Genomic DNA, 23,284 nt, shown 5'->3' with positions numbered 1-23,284 from the left:
AATTAGAAGTCGTTCAAAGAAAAATCAAGATAGCTATGCTTGGAATTCGAAATCAAGACCACTAAAGAAATACATACATCTGGCAAAGAATAAACGTACAAGATATATTACAAAGAATTACGACACAAAAATGGAAATAAGCGGGACATGTTACGAGATCCAAAAATGATAGATGGTCTTTAAGAATAATTAATTGGAGACTCCGAGCAGACAAAAGAAGCTGAAGCAGATCGCCAATACTTTGAAACGACGATATAAAAAGAGTAGACACTGGAATAGAACAGCTCAAGACAGATCCAGTTTATTGGAGGCTCGTGTCCAGCAGTGGACATAAGCCTCCACGTGGACAAAACATCAAGTTGGGAGATAAGAAGATGAATATTCGTTATAAAGTGTTAATTTGGGATCGGTGTCATAGTCGTTCAGTTTGAAAAGATAAGAAAATGTGAATTAAAAAAAAAATGTGAATTGTGGAAAGGAATGGAAGTCTAGCTGGCGCTTACTGGTCGCTGTAAAAGAAGAAAGAAAGATAAGAAAGTTTATGCCTCCACTTGGACAAAACATCAAGTTGGGAGATAAGAAGATGAATATTCGTTATAACGTGTTAATTTGGGATCGGGTCATAGTCGTTCAGTTTGAAACGATAAGAAAATGTGAATTAAAAAAAAAATGTGAATTGTGGAAAGGAATGGAAGCTTAGCTAAAGCTTAAGGTATTAGTTTGTTTGCATATTTTTAAGGATTACAGATAATGAGATCAACAATAAATATTTAGGCTTTGGTCATCCATTTTTGTCATGTTAAGGTGATATAGGTGATGAGCAACTAACAGAAAATTTAGATTTAGTCAACTAAAGATCGGAATTGATGCCTGATATATAAATAGACGAGAAACGCACTGAAGAAAATGAAAAGAAATAAAGCTCTGGGAGAATATAATATCGTTATAGAAGCCGCAAAGAATGGAGGAGACAGACTTTTAGAGAATATAAAGAAATTGTTTAACTTATGTCCATATGTGCACCAAAGTCATACACCTATAAGATGGCATAGTACACTTACGTGATTTACTTAAGTTATTCACAAGAATAATAACAAATAGACTGGAAACAAAATTAGGTTTTTTACCAACCTAGGAAACAGGCAGACTTTAGAAAAAACTTTGGCACTGACGACCACCTCTACTACATAAAAGGAATTATAGAAAAATACATTGAATACAACCGACCATTGGTCCTAGCTTTCGTAGATTTTCGCTAAGCATTCGACCCGATCAACAGTGTAATAAGAGCGTTGGAGGACAGACGCATAGATTATCGGTACTCCAAACTGATCGCCAAAATATCCAATAATGCAACCATGACCGTAAGACTACACAAAGATATAAACTGCACAAAAATAAAAAGAGGAATCAGACAAGAAAACAAGTTATCTGCCAAACTCTTAGCGACAGTTCTGGAATATGCTTTGAAAAAATTGGAGTAGGACGTCAAAGGAATGAATGTCGACAGCGAAATGCTCTCCCACTTACAATTTGTGACATTATTATGTTAACAGATAACTTAAAAGATATTGGAACTATGCGTTAGAAGCGGTCTGTAAGGAAGTTGGCCTGAACATAAATTTGGAAAGGACGCAATACAGAAATACTTAGGTCATGAAATTCAAATTGCCAGGAACAACCAAACTGCTGAACTGCAAAGAAAAATCACTTTAGCGTGGGACGCTTATGGAGCTATATCAGTTATCTTCAAGAGCAACATCCCAAACTATTTGAAAAAGAAGACGTTCGACCAATGTGTGCTTCCAGTCATGACTTACGGCGCCGAAATACTTTCCTTAACCCAGGCCATAGCAATCAAACTCAGAGTTGCCCAAAGAAGAATGAAACGCTCGCTACTGGAAGTGGACCTCAAAAGAATCGGTGGGAATTTGCAGCAGGAAGAAGATATTAAACACTTTCTACACCATTTGAAGGAAGAAAGCTCCTGTTTTTATCTTTTATCACCTTTTATATTTTTCGGAATAAAATACTATTTTTATTCATAAAAATGCAAGAGTTATATGTATTTTGCCATAGACAATAAATAAAAAATTTATTTCTGGTTTTATTATTATTTTATTTATTATTATATTTTATTATATTAAAAATTGTTTGTGAAAACAAAAAAAAAGTAGCTGAAAATCAGTTATTTTCTTTATTTGCTTACCCCTTTCTGTTTTAAAACTTTTTACAAAAGAAATATTTTGTATTTTTGAACTTACATTCGCTTGTTGGTATAGCTGTTGTTCTCTTAGCATTTTATTGGGTAAAACTTCAATCAACATTTTTGCAGTGTAGTTAAGAGGATTATTATTCGATTGTTTATTGCGAACTGAATAAAATCGTGTGACAGGTATGTAGTAACCAACAATAAAATTGACCGATATGGTATGACTCAAGGTTGCGAAGTGGGGCCAATGTAACCTTGCCGACTTGTTTTTGTAGGAAATTTTTCAATTTATCAATAAGGTGGTAAAGTTAGCAGATTCGTGCTACTTTCACCTTAGTAACGAGCCAATTCTGGACTAAATTGAACAGGTTTATTTTATATTTTGTTAAACTCAGGCATTTTAAAATTCTTTTTGTGTAACGGAATTGTTGTCAACAATATTTTGAATTTTTTCAATCTACCCAATAAGGATTTATCGGCTTTTTGCTTTTGAGTTCCTTATTCAGAAAATAAAAAAACAATGGATATTTTGATTTCAAAGTATAATAATATACAGGATGGTTTATAAGGAAAGTGTTATCAGTTAGATATATTTTTCTTGTATTTCTTCAATATAAGTATAGATACTTTTTGGGTGTTCTTCCTTATTAAATCCAGAGTATAGATGTATATATGAATTCATATTTTGACTTGCTTGTCCTTTTTTTGTGCTTCAGATAGTTCGACAAAGTCCATTCTATGTTTGTCTGCCATTATTCATGTCCGTTTTCGTGGCCATTTAAATATATATCATCGTTGTTATATTTTGGTTCCACCCGTGTTCCGAGGATTAGTTTTGGTATTTTTAGCATTATACGGTTTTTCCAAGAATGACTTGCTGCCCTATTCCTTAACCCCTTTGCTAGATGACCAGAATTCCTCTTAAATGTTCCAGTTTTTAAACGACAGAAACGCCAGAGTTTTATTGCGATTAAGGCATCGACAAACTATCTCGCCTTCAAAACCCTTTACCTAAATTCAGCCACCAGAAGATTATTGACTCTCTAGAAATAATGTCTGAAAAGAATGAAAAAGTTACACATCAACAAAAGAGTATTACAATTCTTCTTTTCTATCACCCTGTCTTATATCTGAGGGCTAGTTGTTCAAAAATATCATAGCGATAATCAAAAGAAATAAAGCTGTATAAGGGAATTTTACCACAGATGCCTTCCTCAAGGATGCTTTTCATTGGAAGAGAATTATAGGAATAGTAATAACAAATAAAAAAGCTATCATCATCACCTCTAAACTACAGCCCAAAGTATTCTAAATTACTACTGCTGATGTCGCGATCTAGGTTAGGGTTGATCAATTCCTACATATGACTCAAAGCCAGAATTGAGTAAAGTTAATATCGGTTAATAATAATCTTAGTTGTAAAATTTGTTTAATTAATACTAATAAACTAATAAAATAAACATAATTGAAACATCGCTCTTTCAATTATTGAATACATATTTCATGTTTACGTTCATCTTCTCCCAGCAATCCAATCAACTCTATACTACTTATGGTAGCAAGAATGATACCTTAATAATACGATAATCTCCTTCAATGGCGTTAAAGGACAGAAATCAATACCAAAACTAAAAATAAACCGTTGATTTTTAACTGTGGTCATAATTTACACCGTCTTTGAACATTTCATCTCATTAAACGGTTTCAGAAATTTGTTACTGGAGTAGGAGTTTGGCCTCAATCTGAAGAGAATCAAATTATTAGACGTGTGGAGATATTTACTACCATGGGCGGCACCATCATGTTTACCGAGAACCGATAGAGGATCCAGCAAGACAAATTATCAAAAATAATTACAAAAATTTAAGTAAATTTAACAATATTAATATGAAAAATTCAAAACAATAATGTTCCATCTCTTTGTAACATCACTAACTAAGGGCGGACTTACAGGAAGCAATTTTGTTTAAAAAAATCTCAAGATAACTAAGGAATGTTTACGTTTGAGTTGCGCTAACTGCACCACGTGTTAAAAAAGCCCGACTCAGATGACTGGAGCATGTCAAATGAATATATCAGTATCAGGCTGTAAAGACTTTGTTCATTTATTAGTACTGCGGGCGGATATTTTCAAGGAAAGGCGAAGCATTTTGGACTCATTATCAAGAGGAATATGGTTCCATTCGAGTTCGGGGTCTCAATCTGCCTATTCCCCTAATTCGTGACGTACCAGTATCTTGTTCTGTAGAAATGCAAGAACCGTCAAACGGCACTGAAGTCTCAATCTACCTACTCCTCAGTGTCGAGTGACACTGAGGAGTAGGTAGATTGATATAGTCACTGAGAGTAGGCAGATTGAGATAGTCATTCGGCACTGAGGAGTAGGCAGATTTCAGTGCCATTTAACGGTTCTTGTATTTTTACATTAAAAGATTACATTTTATCTCAATTCGAATTACACCATTGTTCTACAACTGTTGCGAGTTATTCAGCTCTCATCAGGAACACTTGTGGAAGTTCAAATTTAAATAAATCCGGAATTAGGTGAACCGCAAATTCAAATCTTCTGGTAAATTCAGTGATACCTACTCTTCAATTCAGAACCCGTTAAACAGTTGAATTAGGCCCGAAATTTTTCGATTACTATTTTCCTTATGCATGTCCTGTAAATGTTTACTTTCGTGTTTCAATTCATATTTTTTATTCTTGTTAACAAAATACTAAGAGGAATTTCATACTGACGAGGAGGAATTAGCTGAGGCTCACCTCCAATAATTGTGGAAAGTATTGCCGAATTTAGTCAATTTCATGAATTAGTCAGACTACATACTGCTAATTTCCAGATAAAAGTACTTGGAGACAAGAGCGCTAAAATTAATATCGATAGTGAAGAAGACTTCAGAAAATTAACGAAAAAGTTGAGTGAAGTAAATTATCCATGGCATACGTATGAAAATAAGCAAAGGCGACCCATTAAAGTTATGGCCAATAAGTTACATCATTCAGCCAGTAAAGATTCGATCATAAACGATTTAAGTAATAAAGGATTCAAGATAATAGATGGCATACCGAAACTAAAATACACAACAAAGCAACCTCTAAATATGTTTATGTTGGTATTCAGAAATGACGAAAATAACAATAGAATCTGTGAGATCTCAGATATCATGAGCGTAAAAGCACAAATACTTCCGCTAAGAAAATCAAAATTGGTACCTCAATGTAAGAGATTTCAGGCATACGGACACACACAAGGTTACTGTGCGAAAGAACCAAGATGTGTCCGCTGCATAGGAAAATACCTAACAGCCAAATGTGAGAAACTCAAGGACGCAAAACCTAAATGTGTCCACTGTGGAGAAGGGCATCCGGCTAACTATAGAGGATGTATTGTGGCAAAGGAAATATAAAAAATAAAAGATAAATATAACAAGAAACAGACCTTACCCAGACAACCACAAAGAATGCATCCAAAACTTGTAGAAAATCTAAAACAAGAAAAAAACAAAACAACAACTTATAGCATGGTAGCAGCTGGTAAAAGTAACGAAGAAAACTATAGTATACAAAAAGATCTGAAAATAGAACAAACACTACAGAAAATATTAGAGATATTAACTAACCTGGACGAGCGTATAACCAGAATAGAATATAGCACCAAAGGAGCTATACCTAATAGACTTGGTAATGGCGGGTAGTTTACGAATAGTAGAATGCAATGCAAATGGCATCTTGAAACATCAGCAAGAACTACAAGCGATACTAGATATAGAAAAAATAGACATATGCCTCATTTCTGAAATCCATTTTCCGAATGAGTCATATACTAGATTTATTGGTTATAAAACTTATCATACTACTCACTCTGATAATGCAGCCAAAGGAGGTAGTGCAGTAATAATCAAAGAAAATTTTATGCACTATCAGGAAATGGGATACAGAACTAAAGAGCAATTTTTAGAAGCAATGAAATATATAAAATGCAGCCAAAGGAGGTAGTGCAGTAATAATCAAAGAAAATTTTATGCACTATCAGGAAATGGGATACAGAACTAAAGAGCAATTTTTAGAAGCAATGAAATATATAAAATGCGACGAAATATCAACGGGAAAGCCAACATACTGACCTACTGACACAAATAAAATCCCAGACCCTATCGACTTCTTTGTAGTCAGAAATATTTCAACAAATTACATAGAGATAGAAGAGGCATTGGATATGAACTCGGACCATTCTCCAATTATTCTCACATTCAGTGACACTGTTATCAAAAAAGAAAGCCCCCCTAGACTTGTTAACAATAATACTGACTGAAAAAATTTCCAGATAGACCTTGAAGAGAAGATTAACCTCTCAGTTCCATTAAGAACCGTTGATCAACTAAAGGCAGAAGTAGAATTACTCAATAAAAATGTACAAGAAGCTGTTTGGAACAACAGCACGAACAGTGTCGAAAGAATAAAAGGAAATAACTACCCGAAAGAAATCAGAGAAATGATAACCAAAAAAATAAAACTAAAACGCAAGTGGCATCAGTCTAGAGTCTAGAGCACCAGTTGAGAAAACTAAATTAAATAATGCCACACAAAAATTAAAAAGAGAAATTCAAAAAATTAAAAACGAATCAGTTAGCACCTACCTAAGTGAACTATCAAATAATAGCGCTACTGATTACTCATTTTGGAAGGCTACCAAACGTTTAAAAAGGCCAATCTTACAGAATCCACCAATTAGAAATACTAATGGTAGCTGGGCAAGATACAAAAAGCCAACAGGTTTGCTGACCACCTAGAAAATACTTTTCAACCAAATGAAGAACAAGAAATAATTAACTGGGAGCTTCCTGATCAAGATGAAATGGAGATTAGTGCTGTAACTCCAAAAGAAGTATATTTGGAAATAAAAGAAAATATAAATCCAAAGGAAGCTCCTGGATTTGATCTAATTACTGGGGAAGTGTTAAAGCAACTTCCAAGGAAAGCTATAATAAAATTAACACATCTTATAAACGCTTCGTTTAGGCTGAGGTACGTACCAAAGATATGGAAGGTAGCAAAAATTATAATGACACTAAAACCAGGAAAACCTCCACAAGAAGCTTCTTTATATAGGCCTATTTCACTGTTACCTGTCATGTCTAAATTATACGAAAAATTACTCTTGAAGAGACTAAAACCGATTATAGAGGAAAAAAATTTAATTCCTAATCATCAGTTTGGGTTTATAGCAAGCCACTCAACGATAGATCAGGTGCATTGAATAACAGATATAGTAGAAAAAACTCTAAAAGAAATAAAAGTCTGTTCCGCAATTTTCCTCGATGTAGCGCAGGCTTTTGACAAAGTGTGGCATGACGGATTATATCATAAAATGAGATGCTACTTACCAAAACAATATTCTGAACTGCTAGAATCATATTATATCCGAGTATATCCGATACTTTCGAGTTAAATATGAGGTAGCATATTCAGAATTAAGAGAAGTTAAAGCTGGAGATCAACAAGGAAGTGTCCTGGGGCCAGTGCTATACCTGCTCTATACAAGCGATATGTTATCATTAGAACCTAACACAATTGCGACATTTGCAGACGACACATGCATTCTAGCAGTCGGACAAAACCACGAGGATGCAGCAACAATGCTACAGAACTCTGTTGAATAAATTAACATCTGGACCAGGCGATGGCGTATCAAATTAAATTGAAACAAAATCTGTACATGTCAATTTTACTAACAAAAGAGAACAACATATCCCAGTTAGTATAAATAGAAACCAAATACCTTATGCAAATACGGCAAAATATTTGGGACATTAGATTCCAAGCTACTTTGGAAAGCACATATTAAGAAAAAAAAGGAGGAATTAGAAATTAAGTTCAGAAAGATGTATTGGTTGATGGGAAAAAAATCCACTCTGTCTATTTATAACAAATTTTTATTGTACAAGCAAGTCCTTAAACCGATATGGACATATGGGATACAGCTATGGGGCTATACAAAAGGGGCTGTACATTCAAATTATACAACGATATCCGAATAAATTATTAAGGAACATCGTTAACGCTCCATGGTACTTCATCTTCATCGAGACCTCCAGGTGGATGCGGTTATCCAGACAATAAGTAAGTTTGCCGAGAGTCATGAACAAAGGCTCTCCAACCACGAGAATGTCGAGGCCATCAAACTCCTAAACGCCAACCAGATAAGAAGACTTAAGAGAACGAAACCGTTCGAGTTAGTGCTATAAGTGAGTGAAAGTGAAAAAGCAAAGCAAAGTGCGGCTAAGTGTACACGTTAGCTAGTAGTACTATAATGTATTAGAGCCTAAGGAATATATAGATAAATTTTTTGTAATATTTTGTATATAGAACTAACTTGCCTATTGATCATAGTGAATGATCAGATAGCAATAATCGTAAGATTCCTGTCTCAGTTTTATTAAATAATAAAAAAAAAAACAAAATACTAAAACAAAAAAATCCCGATACCCGATATAACACCGATGTAAGCGATAATTTATTCTCCCTCCGCCTATGCCCATTACACACCGTTATTATTAGGTTTCTTAATATCATTTGAAGTAAAAAATAAGGTGGTGGCGGGACTTGAAAAGATGAAAAATAATTGGTTTTTAAAGTGTCGGGAAATTATATCAGACGCCGAAAAGGGCATGGGCGTTAAAAATGGATGAAACTAATTGGACTTTTTCACGAGATGAATCTCTAAGTTGGTTAATTGAGAACAGATTGATTTATTGGACGGGTACACAATTTGTTTATTAGAGTCAATCAACATCGGATGCACGGATTAACTGAATTATTATTACGAGATGTAATCCATATGTTAGAAGTTGTAATCTGGGTTACACAGTGGCTAGAGCCAAATCAAAAAAGTTTTACGGGTAACAGAAAAAGGTACAGCAATATTGCATAAAAACTATCCCTAAGAAGATACCGTAAAGAAAACAGTAAATTAAATCAGAAAAAAGTAAATTCTAGAATTGAAAAAAGACTGTTTCGTATATTCTGGCAACTTTACGAATTTAAAGAAAACAACATTTATGATAGTCACTAAAAATCCTACAAACAGCAATGATAATATCATAGCTGTGCCTGATATAATATTAAAAAAACTAGGGTAATATAAACACATTGGCAATGGTTAATGACATATGCAGAACAAAGAAATATTTACTAATAATATACCACTAGATTTAAGAATAAGATTAGTAGAATGATCCCATAAATATTCTCCAAATTATTATAGTTTTTTCTTTTGTCGTGAGTCTGCATCAATCTTTTATTCATGGCGATATTGATTCTTTTCTCGCAAAAGTTCTTTAGTCTTCCTTCCTGCGACCCATTTTCAAGTTTTAATTGGTACTCTCTCATTGTTCAATGTTGCCGTTTTTGTGTCTGTTGATTTTTTGCTATTTTCATTGTTTGTTTTATTCTTCCATCCTTTCATGATCATAGAATGTGAATCTGAAATCTGAAGTATTTTGCTACAAATTATTTTCTACTGCCTTAATTTGCCTTAATGCGGTTTTATAGTTTCTTATATTATTTATGTATTGTCCAAGAGAACAACCTTACACACCATGCTGAATACAGATGAAAAACTGCTTAATCGACCGAAAACAAACTGAAAGAATGGGAAAATTATATCAAAATACTTTTTAACGGAATACGAGAAGAACCAATAAAATTGGACAACAACAACGAAGGACCAGAAATTCTGAAAACTGAAATTGTAAATGCCAATAAATCAACTAAAACAAATAAGAGCCCAGGTCCAGATGAAATATATCCAGAAACAAAAAATTTATTTAAAAATCCTTTATAAAAGGTATATAATTAAAACTAACCCTATCGGGAGACATCACAGAACGTTTTCGGAATTAATATTCCATCATCAGTGTTATCTAGATGATCATGTTTTGAGCCACTAAATACCTGGGTAAAAACCCGTTAAATCTTATTTTTAATCTCATAGAATGTAAAAAAAAAAATGAAAAAAAAATGAATTCTGGGTGTACATTTTGCCTATCATAATGGGGTGTACCCTTTATAATATCTATTGTATGTAAATTCAGATATTCCAAAATTAATACTCTTTAAAAAGTAACTAGATGTTATCTTCTTTTAGATTTGGAGATGAATACAAAGTTTGAAAAAATAATTGCTCTAGTAGATCCAAATAACTAGATTTATGTCATATAATTATATAATTACAATATATATAAATATGATATTTATTGTTGTAATTGTGCTCTATTCTTAATAACGTCGGCTTAATTCGCAAAATACGTAACTCCACATATGGGTGAAAATTTTAATTTGGTTTCATCTATTCACATATAATGGAGCAATTCCGATAACATAGTCGGTAACTCAAATATTAAATTGCCTAATTTATTATCTGCACAACAGAAAACGTTTAAGTCCAGCTCCACCAATTTCGCGATAGCAGAATATGTAACTCCAGTAGTTCCCTTGTTGTTGTAAACACTGCACATCGTGAAAACACTGTTACTAGGTAAGTAACATTTTAGATTAATTTCAAGGGGATCCTACTTTTACTATAATTAATGATACTGATGAACATCCTACAGAACTTCTTGACTGCTATGCAGAAACAAATAATGAAAACGTAGCGATAAGTCATGGCCAGAATGAAATTTTTGTTGAAATGACAACAATGCAGAAATACCCAATGAAAATATGGAAAGAATCGAAGATATCAAAAATATACTGGCTGGTAGCCCTGCAGAAAATATGGAAGTTGGCGATGAGAACAAATACCCTGATTTTGTAACGAATTCAGAAGAGTCTAACAGTTCTGAATCGTCCGAAAGTATTTCAGATTTGCAGCATAGTGAAATAAATGAAGATGATACTCGAGGCAAAAGCCCGAGTAGAAAACGGCCTACAAAGTATGAAATAAACAAAAATAGATGGAAAAAGAACCAAAATAGTTTAGATAGAAAAAAGGGAAAGTCTTACTAAGGAAAGAAAAAAGAAAATGGAAAATGGAGGTATGACTTATTAGGAGAACCAAAATCCATAAGAGAAAGTTGCAATTGTAAGTTAAGTAAAAATAAAAAATCCGTCCTAATATGCACTAAAATAAGTGAACCTGAGAGAAGAAGAATTTTCAAAGAATTATGGCAATATACTTGGGCCGAAAAGAAGATATTTGTAAGAAACCATGTAGGTGTAAAAAGTACCTCTCGAAAACGAGGCCTGAATGAAGTTTCGAGAAGAACATATTCAAACGAATTCTTCTTAGGTCCCTCTAGGCTAAGAATTTGTAAAACAATGTTTTTAAACACCCTTGGTGTGAAGGATTGGGTCATTAAGAAATGGGCCAAGATCGGACTAGAGGCAAAAAAGAAAGCGGTATCAATAGCCACTTTTCACAAAGTATTTGAAAAAAATACACTTTCTTTGTATAGACCAAAAAAGATCTGTGCGATGCCTGTGTGTCCTTTTAAACAGGGAATATTTCAGAAGATCTCTACAATGAGCATGACAAATATAAAAAAAAGCAAGAGTTGAAAAAGATAATGATAACGAGTCCCATAATGAAGTGTTAACTATTGATCTTCTATCAGTTTTGCTTTGTCCTAAATGAAATGTATCCAGCTTCTACTACAAAACCAAATTAATTGTACATAACTTCACAATTTATGATATTAAAGGCCAAAGGCTACTGCTACCTGTGGAATGTATCGGAAGGAGGGTCACAAGCAATGAGTTTACGAGTATTACTGTTCATTTCCTAAAGCAGCAGGTACAGTTGTATAACTTGAAAGAAAAAAGCACTGAGGACACTGAAATCATAAATATTATGGAGTGATGGTTGCGGGTACCAAAACCGTAACTCAACGTTATCAAATGGTTTATTAAACTTTGCCTTAGATACTGGGTTAACGGTAACTCAAATGTATTTACAAAAAGGTCACACCCAGATGGAGGTGGATAGTGTCCACTCCGTCATTGAGAAGCAAATTCGAAATAAAAAAATTAACATTCCAGCAGATTATGTATTCATCTGTAGAACTGCTTGCCCTAAAAGTCCTTATAATGTCGAATATCTAACGCACGATTTCTTCAAAAAATATGATCACCTCCAGTTCGTTAAATCAATAAGACGAGGCAAAGCTGTTGTCGGTGAACCCACTGTAAACGATATTAAAGCTTTAAAATACTACAAGGATGGTTTTTTTTAAGCTTCGTCACACCGAAGATTGGCAAACCTTACCGGTACGGCTAAATATACGTATTGCTGTGCCTATTAGTTCTATCGCCCTTCCCCAACTACATACAAATAGACTTAAAATTAAAAACGAAAAGTTTCAGCACCTCCAGCAATTATAATTATCCATGGAACGTAATTATCACGATTTTTTTGACAAGCTACCCCACGAAACTTGTTAATTTACTAAACTCGGTTCGCTATTCTCAGTCCGAACTATCTAGTGAATTTAGTAATTATTGTTTTGCGAAGTTAGTTACTATACAACCAAGCACACGTACTCATAGCCAATATTATTAGTAAACAAACTAAATAGTAAATAAAATAGAACTTTGCGAATTACCGACAATCAATATTTATTTATCTGCACCATATAATAAATAGTTATGTTAAATTATAACAACTAAAATATATTTTTTAAATATATACTACCCAAAATTTGATGGCTTTAGTATACACTTCAACTATTTAGAATAATTCTTCTTTTTTTAAAAGAAAGAAGTCTGCAATAGTGGGATACTTGAGCTATTAATACTGAAAAGTAGGAATTGTTGTGTTGTAGGTTTCCGACAATGAATGTGTCAAAATATGCCCGAGCTAAGCGAATGGAGTATAACAATTTACTAACGAAAATGTTAATTTACTATTTTTACTTAATTTTCTACTCACTTTTGTATTAAAATAAATCTGTTTCTGTAAGAGTTATTATAAGTTTTATTGCTTTAAAAAAAGACGTATCTCCAAATTATAGACAAATTTTACCAAGAAAAATACCTAACTCCTTTATTTTGTTTTTAATGGCTAAATATAATTAAAGTTCAACGTGCATTCTCCCGCTCTACATTATTTTTGGTAAAAACTTTATACTAAATAGACTCATTTATTCTTTAATATTTGTCTTGTAATTAAAAGAAAACAGTTTTTAGCGTTTCCTGAAAAGTTTTACCGATAGGAGTTACGCAGTTTGCGAATTAAGCCGACGATAAGATGATTAAGTAAAAGTCGAAATAAAGAATTAATTTTATATTTTGGTTAATTCTCATAAATATTTTAATAAGTAATATCCCTTATTTGCGCTCATGTAGTTCACAAAGTAAATGTGAAAGCTAAATTATTGTTAAGGACAAATTGCCACAAATCAGCACAAAACCAATAAATAACGAAACCAGCTCGATTTGTCGGTACCCGAAAACCAAATTAAGAAGATTCAATGGATATTTTCGCAAACTTCCCATAAATTTTAAATAAAATGGAATTCTTTAAACATGTTTCGCCTTATTGGTCGTTAAGTAGGTCGATCTTAACATCTGTAATTAATTTTTAAAATAAAACATCTGTAGTCGGTCATTACATCACTAATTAGTCTTGTTAATTTGTTAAAAAAAAAAGAAGAAGAAAATGATGTTAATAACTCTCACTACAGGTGACGTACCTTTTATGAAATACGTTCACGAACAAGATTTAATATCTAAGTTCGTTGTGTACATGTTTTATTTGCTTATGTTTAATTGACAATTGATAATTGTAAACAAAACAATAATTGGACAAGTTATGGAAGTGGATTATTTGGTATTTAGCAGTGACAAAATAGGGAAGATGTAAAATAAGAAATTGCTAAAACGGACAGAATATTTGGATGCTTAAACGAGTCTACTTTTAGGTCGGATTGATAAATTTCATATCATTTAAAAGACAACCGTTTTGATCTAACGATATTTGAATCAAATCGATGTTAGAGCCCCATCTTTAAGATCCCTTTAGCTCCCTTAAGAAACATTCTTCGCAGTGCGCTACTGATTCTTCGATGTGGTGATTTACGTCAAATCGACACAAAGAGAGTTCCAGAATTAATAGTTCGCTTTTGTGAAGAGCGTTCGTAGACACCCTGTATAATCAACAATGAACAGAAATACCTAATAAAAAATTTATTATTTCACCTTGCATTCAGTTAAGTAAATTTTCATAGATTGCTAAATAATTCAGCTAAATATTATATCGTTTTTAGTAATTCATTCAAATAGACATTCCTGTATCACTCACATAACCCTGGGGCAATAATGTGAAGAAAAAGTAAAAAAATTCTTCACGCATGGATTTTATACTCTTTGGAGATTGATCTATGACAAATCGCGAAACAACAAAGATTATGCGGGTAGATAAGTCTATCATAAAACAATTGACTGCTATCGGCAAGTTAGAGCGAGCTCTAATGCACACAGGTTGTCGAAATAATAACCATAGAAAATTGATGCGTGAAAATTTCTTACAATGTATACATGTTATGCAGATAAGTATGTTGTCGGCCGACAAAATAATAAATTTCGTTAAAAAAAATTAATAACCTTCTAGTCCAGTTGTCAGAGATTTTATTCCCAAAAATTATACAAACAAGCTGAGTTTTACCGAGAATATCAATTTTGGGGCCCCAAAAAAGATGCAAAAGAGTTTACCACTTTTATATCCACTCGGAAAACATTGATTTACTAAGAATCTGTACGCTGTAGAAAAAAAAATTTTAAATAAATAATGTAGCTGAGATAATATTGAACAAAAATGTTTGCTAGCACTTTTATATACAGATAACGACATTGTTTTGTTGACCATAGGAATTAAGATTTATTGCAATCCCATCTTAGAGTATATTTGTTATAATGTTCTAAAACTAATATTTTGGTTAATTATTTTTTGCTTTATTCTACCTGAATTATTTTAGTTTCTCCTATACAAAAACCCCAAAATATAGTTATATTACTTTATTTAGAAATTTATATAACCGATTAACTTTACCCTCAATTATCTCAAAAGTGTGAATTTGTTGTATAGTCACCTCTGGTTCTGAGCCCCTCAATTATAAACTCTTAAAAAATGTTGTTACATTATGTTGTTTAAACAATTAGAAAATGATATCTTGCTCGTAAGGTAAGCTGCACCGTAACTAGACGTAAAATGACTTCTTCTTCTTCTAGTGCCGTCTCCACTAATGAAGGTTGGCTATAACCATTGCAAGTTCATCTCTATCTTCTGCTTTTCTTAAGGGCGTCTGTGTGTTTAACCTGGTCCAGTCGCGAATGTTTTTCAGCCAGGATATTTGTCGTCTACTAGGACTCTTTTTTCCTTCGATTTTAACCTTCATAATCAGCTGCAACAACTAGTACTTATCATTTCTAATATGCCGCAAATATGCTGTCTTTCACCTTTTAATAGTGGTCAAAAGTTCTCTGTCTTTTCCCATTCTGCGCAACACCATTTCGTTCGTAATATAATCGGTCCATGGTATCTTCAAAATTCTCCTAAAAAGCCACATCTCAAAAGCTTCCAATTTTCTAATTAAGTCAATATTAACAATCCAGGCTTCGACACCATAAAGAAGAATAGAGAGTGGATATAACATTTTACCATCTGATATCGGATTTGCAGATTGAGTCTTTGGTTACTCAGAAATCTCCTCATCTTCAAACAGACTCCTCTTGATTGCTCTATTCTTGAGCGAATTTCTGATTGCGGATTCAGATCTTCCGTAATCCAGACTCCTAAGTATTTCATTTTGTGCACTTGCTCAATATCTTCATTTTTTATCTGGATCCTTGTAATGACTTTGCCCCTCTTACTGATAACCATGGTTTTTGTTTTCTTTATGTTTATTGTTAAACCAAACTGTTCCCCAGTATCACAAATTGTGTTTAGTAACATCTGCAGGTCTGTCTCACTTTCAGCGATAATGACTGTATCGTCAGCATAACTCTTCGGAATATATATTAAATAGTAATGGTGAAAGTAGACAGCCCTGTCTCACTCATCTACTTATCTGTTGCGCATCCGTGCTATTATGTTACCACAGCCTGTTGGTTCCAATAGAAATTTCTCACTATGTTAATGTCATTTTTATCGAGTCCTTAGACATTCCATGAAAATGTTATGTTTAACTTTATCGAAACCGTTCTCATAGTCTATAAACGCAACGAAAAGATCTTTTTGTTTGTCTCTACATTTTTGGGCAAGAGAAACTATACAGTGCTTCCACTGATCCAAAGCCGTTACGAAAGCCAAACTGTCTATTACTCATATCTGCTTTGCACTTTCTGAATATTCTTGCATGTATAATCTTTAAAAATGTTTTTAATAAGTGTGACATTAAGCTGATTAATCTATAGTCATTACAGTGTTTGGGATTCCTGGTTTTTGGTAGCGGAACAAAGGTCAATAGCAGCCATACTGTAGGTATCTCACCAGATTTGTATATGTTGTTAAAGAGTATAGTTATTGCACTTAAATTATCTTCGTCTATAAGTTTAATCAGCTCGATATGAACTTCATCTGGCCCAGGGGCTCTGCCTGATTTTGAGTTGTTTGTAGCATGTTGGACTTCAGATTTTAATATTATTGGAGCTTCCTCGTTATCAAAAATACGCTATGCTCGTAAAATTTGTCAAGATTTAACCTTTTTTATTAAAACATGCTGGGAGTTATCTTGACTCTGAAATATGTACCATACACAGTGAACCAAACTACTAGGAACTAGGCTTAGAACATTGATACACTTTGTGACTCAAAGGCACTGTTTCTCAGTCGTTGTAAATGACGAGCGAGGTTGTTTAGTGAGGTGAGAAACACGCGAAAGATATAGACCAAATAACACAAAAAAAGAAAAGAATAGTTGTTCACAAAAAATGGGCACACCGATTTTTAAGTATTTGCATAAAAAAAAACAGAATTGGGATGGTCATGATAAAGCAAGAAAGACTAAATGAAAGGACCGATATAAAAGTCAAAAGGAAACGAAAGTACATTCTACGTATACGCAGATTTAAGTAAATATTTTACATGGGTAAACAGAGTACAAATAATATGAAAATAAAAAATTGTTAAATTCAATATATAAAAAAGAATATTTAACATAGCCAAATACAAAAACATACAGAAAAAAAATTAGCAGAGTACATAAAGAGAATGTAAAATTAATGTTTACTGAATCCTATTCTCCTTTAATCATGATTAAACTTAAGAGCCTGTACAAAGAAAATATCAGTTAAATAACATACGTAAATAATACCATAAATCTATTGAGTATAAGAGCTAAATGGAAATTATTGGATAAACGAGGCTTGTTCAATTAACACCCACCTCTGATCTAGACAAAATTATTTTCAAATACTCGTATATTTACAAATAATTACCACTACAATTAAGGAGGTACATATACCATCATTCCAACCGATGTATACCCGGCTTAAAGAACTCTTGTGGGTGTTATGTATTTTGGGTGTTTTTTATGGTTAAGTCGTGTATTATCAAAGTTAACGTTTAGTGTTCTTGGAGCCAAATTGTTGTTTAGGTGGAAGCAGCTTACTTCGGTTTAAGGGTTTTAAAGGCGGTGGGTCGAAGTCTCTATTTTTGAAAGTAACTTCCCATAACTTCTACTAGGTCTTTCGTCAGATTCGCTTCACCTTCTAGGAAATTGTTTGCGTTAATTAAGCTTAGTCTTCGGTATAGCCAAACCTTTTTAATGTTATCGGCATGTTTGCTATGTAAAGACTAAAAATCAGTGGTGCGAGTAACGAGTATGGTCTACTATTTGACTGGGGATTATTTTTGAGTTATATGGGGATACTTTTCTTTGATCTTTGAGTATTACTTGAAATACTCTGTCAGAGAGCATATTTTCTACTAATCTGGCGTTAAATTTGCAAGGAATAGTACATAAGAGTTTATAAATCATTCTTTCTCGCCAGACAATGTCAAAAGCTGCTGACAGATCTATGAAAATAAGCAAAACTCTTTACTTTTTTTTTAAACCGGCTTCTATGTAAGTACACAGAGATAAAACCTGGTCGTTGTAACGTTGTAACCTAAATTTGGTCTAAAACCTGCTTGTTTGATTGGAATAGCTTTAAGGTGGGGAGTGATGTATTTTTGCGTTTTATATTTTCTATTTGATAGTACAACTCTTCAAGAGAATCCAGTTAAAATTTCAGAGTGAGAGTAAAGTCAGTTGAGAGTTGAGTGAGTGAGTTGAGTAAGTGAGTTGAGTGAGTGAGTTGAGTGAGTGAGTTGAGTGAGTGAGTTGAGTGAGTGAGTTGAGTGAGTGAGGTGGGTGAGTGAGGTGAGTGAGTAAGGTAAGTGAGTTAGGTGAGTGAGTGAGGTGAATAAGTGAGGTGAATGATTGAATGTGAGTGCATGATCGAGATGAGTCCATGAGGTGAGTGAGTGATCGAGATAAGTGAGCGAGATGAATGTGTTAGGTGAGTGATTGAGGTGAGTAATTGAGGTAAGTTATTAAGGTGAGTGAGTAAGGTTAGTGAGTGAGTTGAGTGAGTTGAGTGAGTGAGTGAGTTGAGTGAGTGAGTAGGTTGAGTGAGTTAATTCAGTGAGTGAGTTGAGTGAGTGAGTTGAGTGAGTGAGTGAGTGAGTTGAGTGGGTGAGTTGAGTGAGTGAGTGAGTGAGTTGAGTGAGTGAGTTGAGTGAGTGAGTGAGTTGGAGTGAGTGGGTTGGTTGAGTGAGTGAGTTGAGTGAGTGAGTTGAGTGAGTGAGTTGAGTGAGTGAGTTGAGTGAGTGAGTTGAGTGAGTGAGTTGAGTAAGTGAGGTGAGTGAGTTAGGTGAGTGAATGAGGTGAGTGAGTGAGTTGAGTGAGTAAGTGAGGGGAGTGAGTTAGGTGAGTGAATGAGGTGAGTGAGGTGAATACGTGAGGTGAATGATTGAATATGAGTGAGTGATCGAGATGAGTCATTGAGGTGAGTGAGTGATCAAGATAAGTGAGTGAGATGAATGTGTTAGGTGAGTGATTGAGGTGAGTGATTGAAGTGAGTGATTGAGGTGAGTGATTGAGGTGAGTAATTGAGGTGAGTAATTGAGGTGAGTGAGTGAGGTAAGTGAGTGAGTTGAGTGAGCACTCACATAGAAATTTTAATTACAATGTCAAGTTCTCATAATTATGAACTCGCGGCAGATAACAATCGAATTACTAGAGCGCTAGAGCGGATAAAATGGCTGCAGATGCAATAAAAAAAGGTAGAGTTCTTCGAAAGCAGGAGCAAAAAGATGCTTACTGTGTGAGTATTAAAAAAATAACCGTTTTGTTAAACACGTTTTTCTGGAACTAATTTTTTTCAAGTCGGTGTTCAATGTATCTCAAAAAGTAATAGATCGATCCTTTTCAAATTGTGTTCACTTCTTTTATAGATAAATTACTAGGTGACAAGTTCGAGATATTGTACATTTTTTTGGTAAAATTAATTTTACATCAAATTAGTCAAATTTTAACAAAAAATTTTGCAAAATTCAAAAAATTCGTCTTTTTTACTTCTAAAATTTAAAGAAACGATAAAATGAACAATATACCGACATTGCGATCTATTAGAGAGACTCATAAACTAACGAAATTTTTTTGGTTTTGTGTCAGTAGATGATCCAATTATAAGTTACGATGAAGACCGCAAAGTAACTTTTTTTTTTCATCGTGCAAAATTAGCTGTTATTTTCTTAATGTTTAATATTTTTGTACCAAAATTATTCAAATATTGTTTTACAATGTACTAATTTGGTAATACGCTTGTCAAATTAGGATATACCGCCGCATGTTAAGAATATCCTGGATTGATCATCGTACTAACGTATCGATATTAGAACAACTTAAATTAACGGATAGATTGCTTAAACAAATACAACAGAGATATTTGCAGTATTTTGGACACATTGCAAGAAAAACAAGTACGATGGAAAAACTGATAGTCGAGGGTAGAGTTGAAGGAAAGAGACCTAGGAGAAAATCTCCAAGCCGTTGGGTAGATCAAACAAAACTATTGATTAACCAAGGGTTACATGAAGCTGAACAACTAGCCCAGGACATGGAAGGATGGAGTGAAATCGTGAAAGAACTGTAAAGGCCTGATGGTGTCACCACATCCCAAAAGGGATTAGGACTGAGGAGGAGGAGGAATGTAGTTAATAACTTTATGTCAAAGAAGTTCTCAAAAAAAAAATCTTAAAAATACATTTAAAATTTGAAGTATTATTGGGCTTATTCTGTTAAAAATTAGTATTTCAAGCAGTTTATACGTTATAGGCAATAGAGCAATTGGTTGATAGTTTTTTGGGTGGACAGCTGGTTTACCCGGTTTTAGTATTGCTAAAACCTTTAAATGTTTAAATTCCCGTGAGATTCTGCCGGCCGGAATGATGTTTATAACTTTCGATTGATATAATTAAGTATTTAACTATGACTTTTATTATTACTCAATACTCTGAGAACTGTGATATTGTCGCGGTGAAGAAGATTTTCATGCTTAAATGTGGCCAAAAATACTATAAGCTGAGCAAGACCTAGTTGAAGCCCAGAACGGATCAACTCCCGGTATCATGCGACACATAGGTTTCTTTAGACGTCTCCTGGCATACGGGTCTCTGCCAGGAGCGACCATCCCTTACCTAGTTTTTCGTAAGACAATAGTGAACCAGAAAAATTAAACAAAACAACCAAGGAGAAGAAAAAAAGGAGTCATAGTTAAACGAAAACTGAACTATGTGATTGCGAGGTGTAAGGCAACAAGGTACTAGTCACAAAATGTATGTGTCTTTTTTAGCAAATATTGAAGTTGTCATACGTAATAATACCTACGTAAAAAAATGTTAATTAATGTATTTGCGCCTACATTATTATGTAATCTTCTTTTTTCATGCATTCCTTACTTGGTTAACTTATAAATAAATATAAACATATCAACAACAATTATAAGATATGCGATTTATATGCACAGCATCTTTCAGTTATGCATCTACGTGCAGGCTCAATTATAAGACAGAAATTATTTCTAAATATGTCCTCAACCAAGTTTATGTCTATGTGATTATCTAAGAATGTTAATAGTATAAAATAAGAGAACATTAACGTTATCATTACAGGCTAGTTACGGAGAATATTATTTCATACGGGAGTCGCCATAGAGACGACGTTATTGGACAAAAAATTTAATAGTTTTTAACGTCGGAACACTATTGATTACGGAGTAGTCGTAGTAAGGATAGAAAATACACTTTCGGTCTAAATTTCAGTCCAATCCAGGTAACTAAATATAAAGAGATAAGAGACTTAAAATCACATACTCCTTTAACTCGTTAGGAATATTGCAAGATACTATTTTTTTTCTTAATTAAAAAGATAATTAGTATAAAGAATCTCTTATATTGTTTACCTCAATCACGTACTGATTTACACATATTTTACATAAACAACAAAGTACAAGCTATTTACAAGAAAAGAAAGCTGCTGAAAAAAATATTAAACGACCTGCACTAGCTATTAACAGAAAATGAAAACATTGATCGGTCTCATTAGAAAATACACACCATACACACGTCAGTTTTCTGTTTTGATTTGAGAAATTTTTCTATACCTGAGAGATTTGTAATAAATTTTTCTTGTCGAGAATAAAGATGAATGTTAATACTGTCATTAAAGGTTACTGCAGGTGAATCTAATCATAATGGTATTATAATATTCAATCCTTTGCATATAGCTGACGTTGACGTCAGCTATAATAACTTAAATAATTTTTATAAAACTGTTATCTTTAAAAGCAACTCAAAATGTCATCTACATCACTCAGTAATTTCTAAATTTTAAAAATTATGTATGAAAAGCTTGGTATAATCAATTATTGTGTTTTGGAATCCGTATTACACATTATTTTTAAAGATGGATGTTACTTTCAAGACATTCTCAAGATGTTTAAGATATGCACTACGAGATATTCCCAAGGTGTGTGGTGTATATTTGGGAGCTGTAAACAAGTTTTTGGAGCAAACAAGAGAGATCTGGAATGATAAAGGTGAGCAGAAAAGAAAAATGTGAAAGGAAAAAATAGCGGGGAAAAAAAAATGAGATCTGGACTGTAAAATATTGTAAAAAAATGTTGTTTTCATATGATTCTTAATGGTTCCCAGAGCTATTTTTTGGTACAAGGGTATCATCTCTGCATCATTCTGTTGGAGTAAGGTACACGGAAAAACTTATGGTTTTGATCAACACCGATATTTATCAAATAGTTTAAGATCGGTTAAAGATGTTTTAAAGCAGTTGTTGATATACAGATACCGAATTCTTGATACATGCATGTAGCATTAGCAGTAATGTAGTAGTGTCTGGGGGCTCGGTAGACAGACCAGGGAAGCCCCTAAGAAGACACTAGAGAGGATGTCGAAAGTTCAGCGTAGTGACAATCGACGCGATTCAATAAGGAAACATATAATATATATATTTATATATATATATATATATATATATATATATATATATATATATATGTATATATTTCAAAGGTATTCCACTAGTGAATTCAGAGGTTTAATCGGTCATTCAGGTTGGCAAATAAAAAAAAAATCGACTACTCCATTCCTTTAATCAAAGACGTTTCGCCTTATATTTCTAAGGCTTCATCAGTTCTAACTCAATATGTAGTATATTATCGATGTTATATATGTACTTTGAAATTTACGCAACATTTAAAACTACCTTGATAAAAAAAAACACAAACTCTGCAGTTAATAATGTTCATATTCAAAAATTTAGATATTTAAAACGGACGTTTGGCTTCATTTAGAGATGTTTCTTCAATGAAGACAAAGAATGATGAAGTTAAAGATGTTCTAAAGCACTTTGTTGATATATATATATATATATATATATATATATATATATATATATATATATATATATATATATATAACTATATATTGTTATGATCCAAAAATGTAGAAGCATTAAAAATAAAGAGAAAAGAAGGATGAGCCAAATTGATAAAAAATTGTTATTTTTAAAA

At 33.2% G+C, this 23,284-nt stretch overlaps 1 protein-coding gene across 7 annotated transcripts in view; it reads right to left on the bottom strand.

Annotated features, from left to right (window-relative positions):
- Positions 1-23,284, bottom strand: part of LOC140450298 (uncharacterized) — a 657,231-nt gene that overhangs the window by 152,920 nt on the left and 481,027 nt on the right. The window lies entirely within an intron of this gene.

This window comes from Diabrotica undecimpunctata, chromosome 9 (genome assembly GCF_040954645.1).
Source record: "Diabrotica undecimpunctata isolate CICGRU chromosome 9, icDiaUnde3, whole genome shotgun sequence".
Lineage (NCBI taxonomy): Eukaryota > Metazoa > Arthropoda > Insecta > Coleoptera > Chrysomelidae > Diabrotica > Diabrotica undecimpunctata.
Note: the sequence above shows the minus strand (reverse complement) of the source record. Positions and strands in the feature narration are given on the sequence as shown.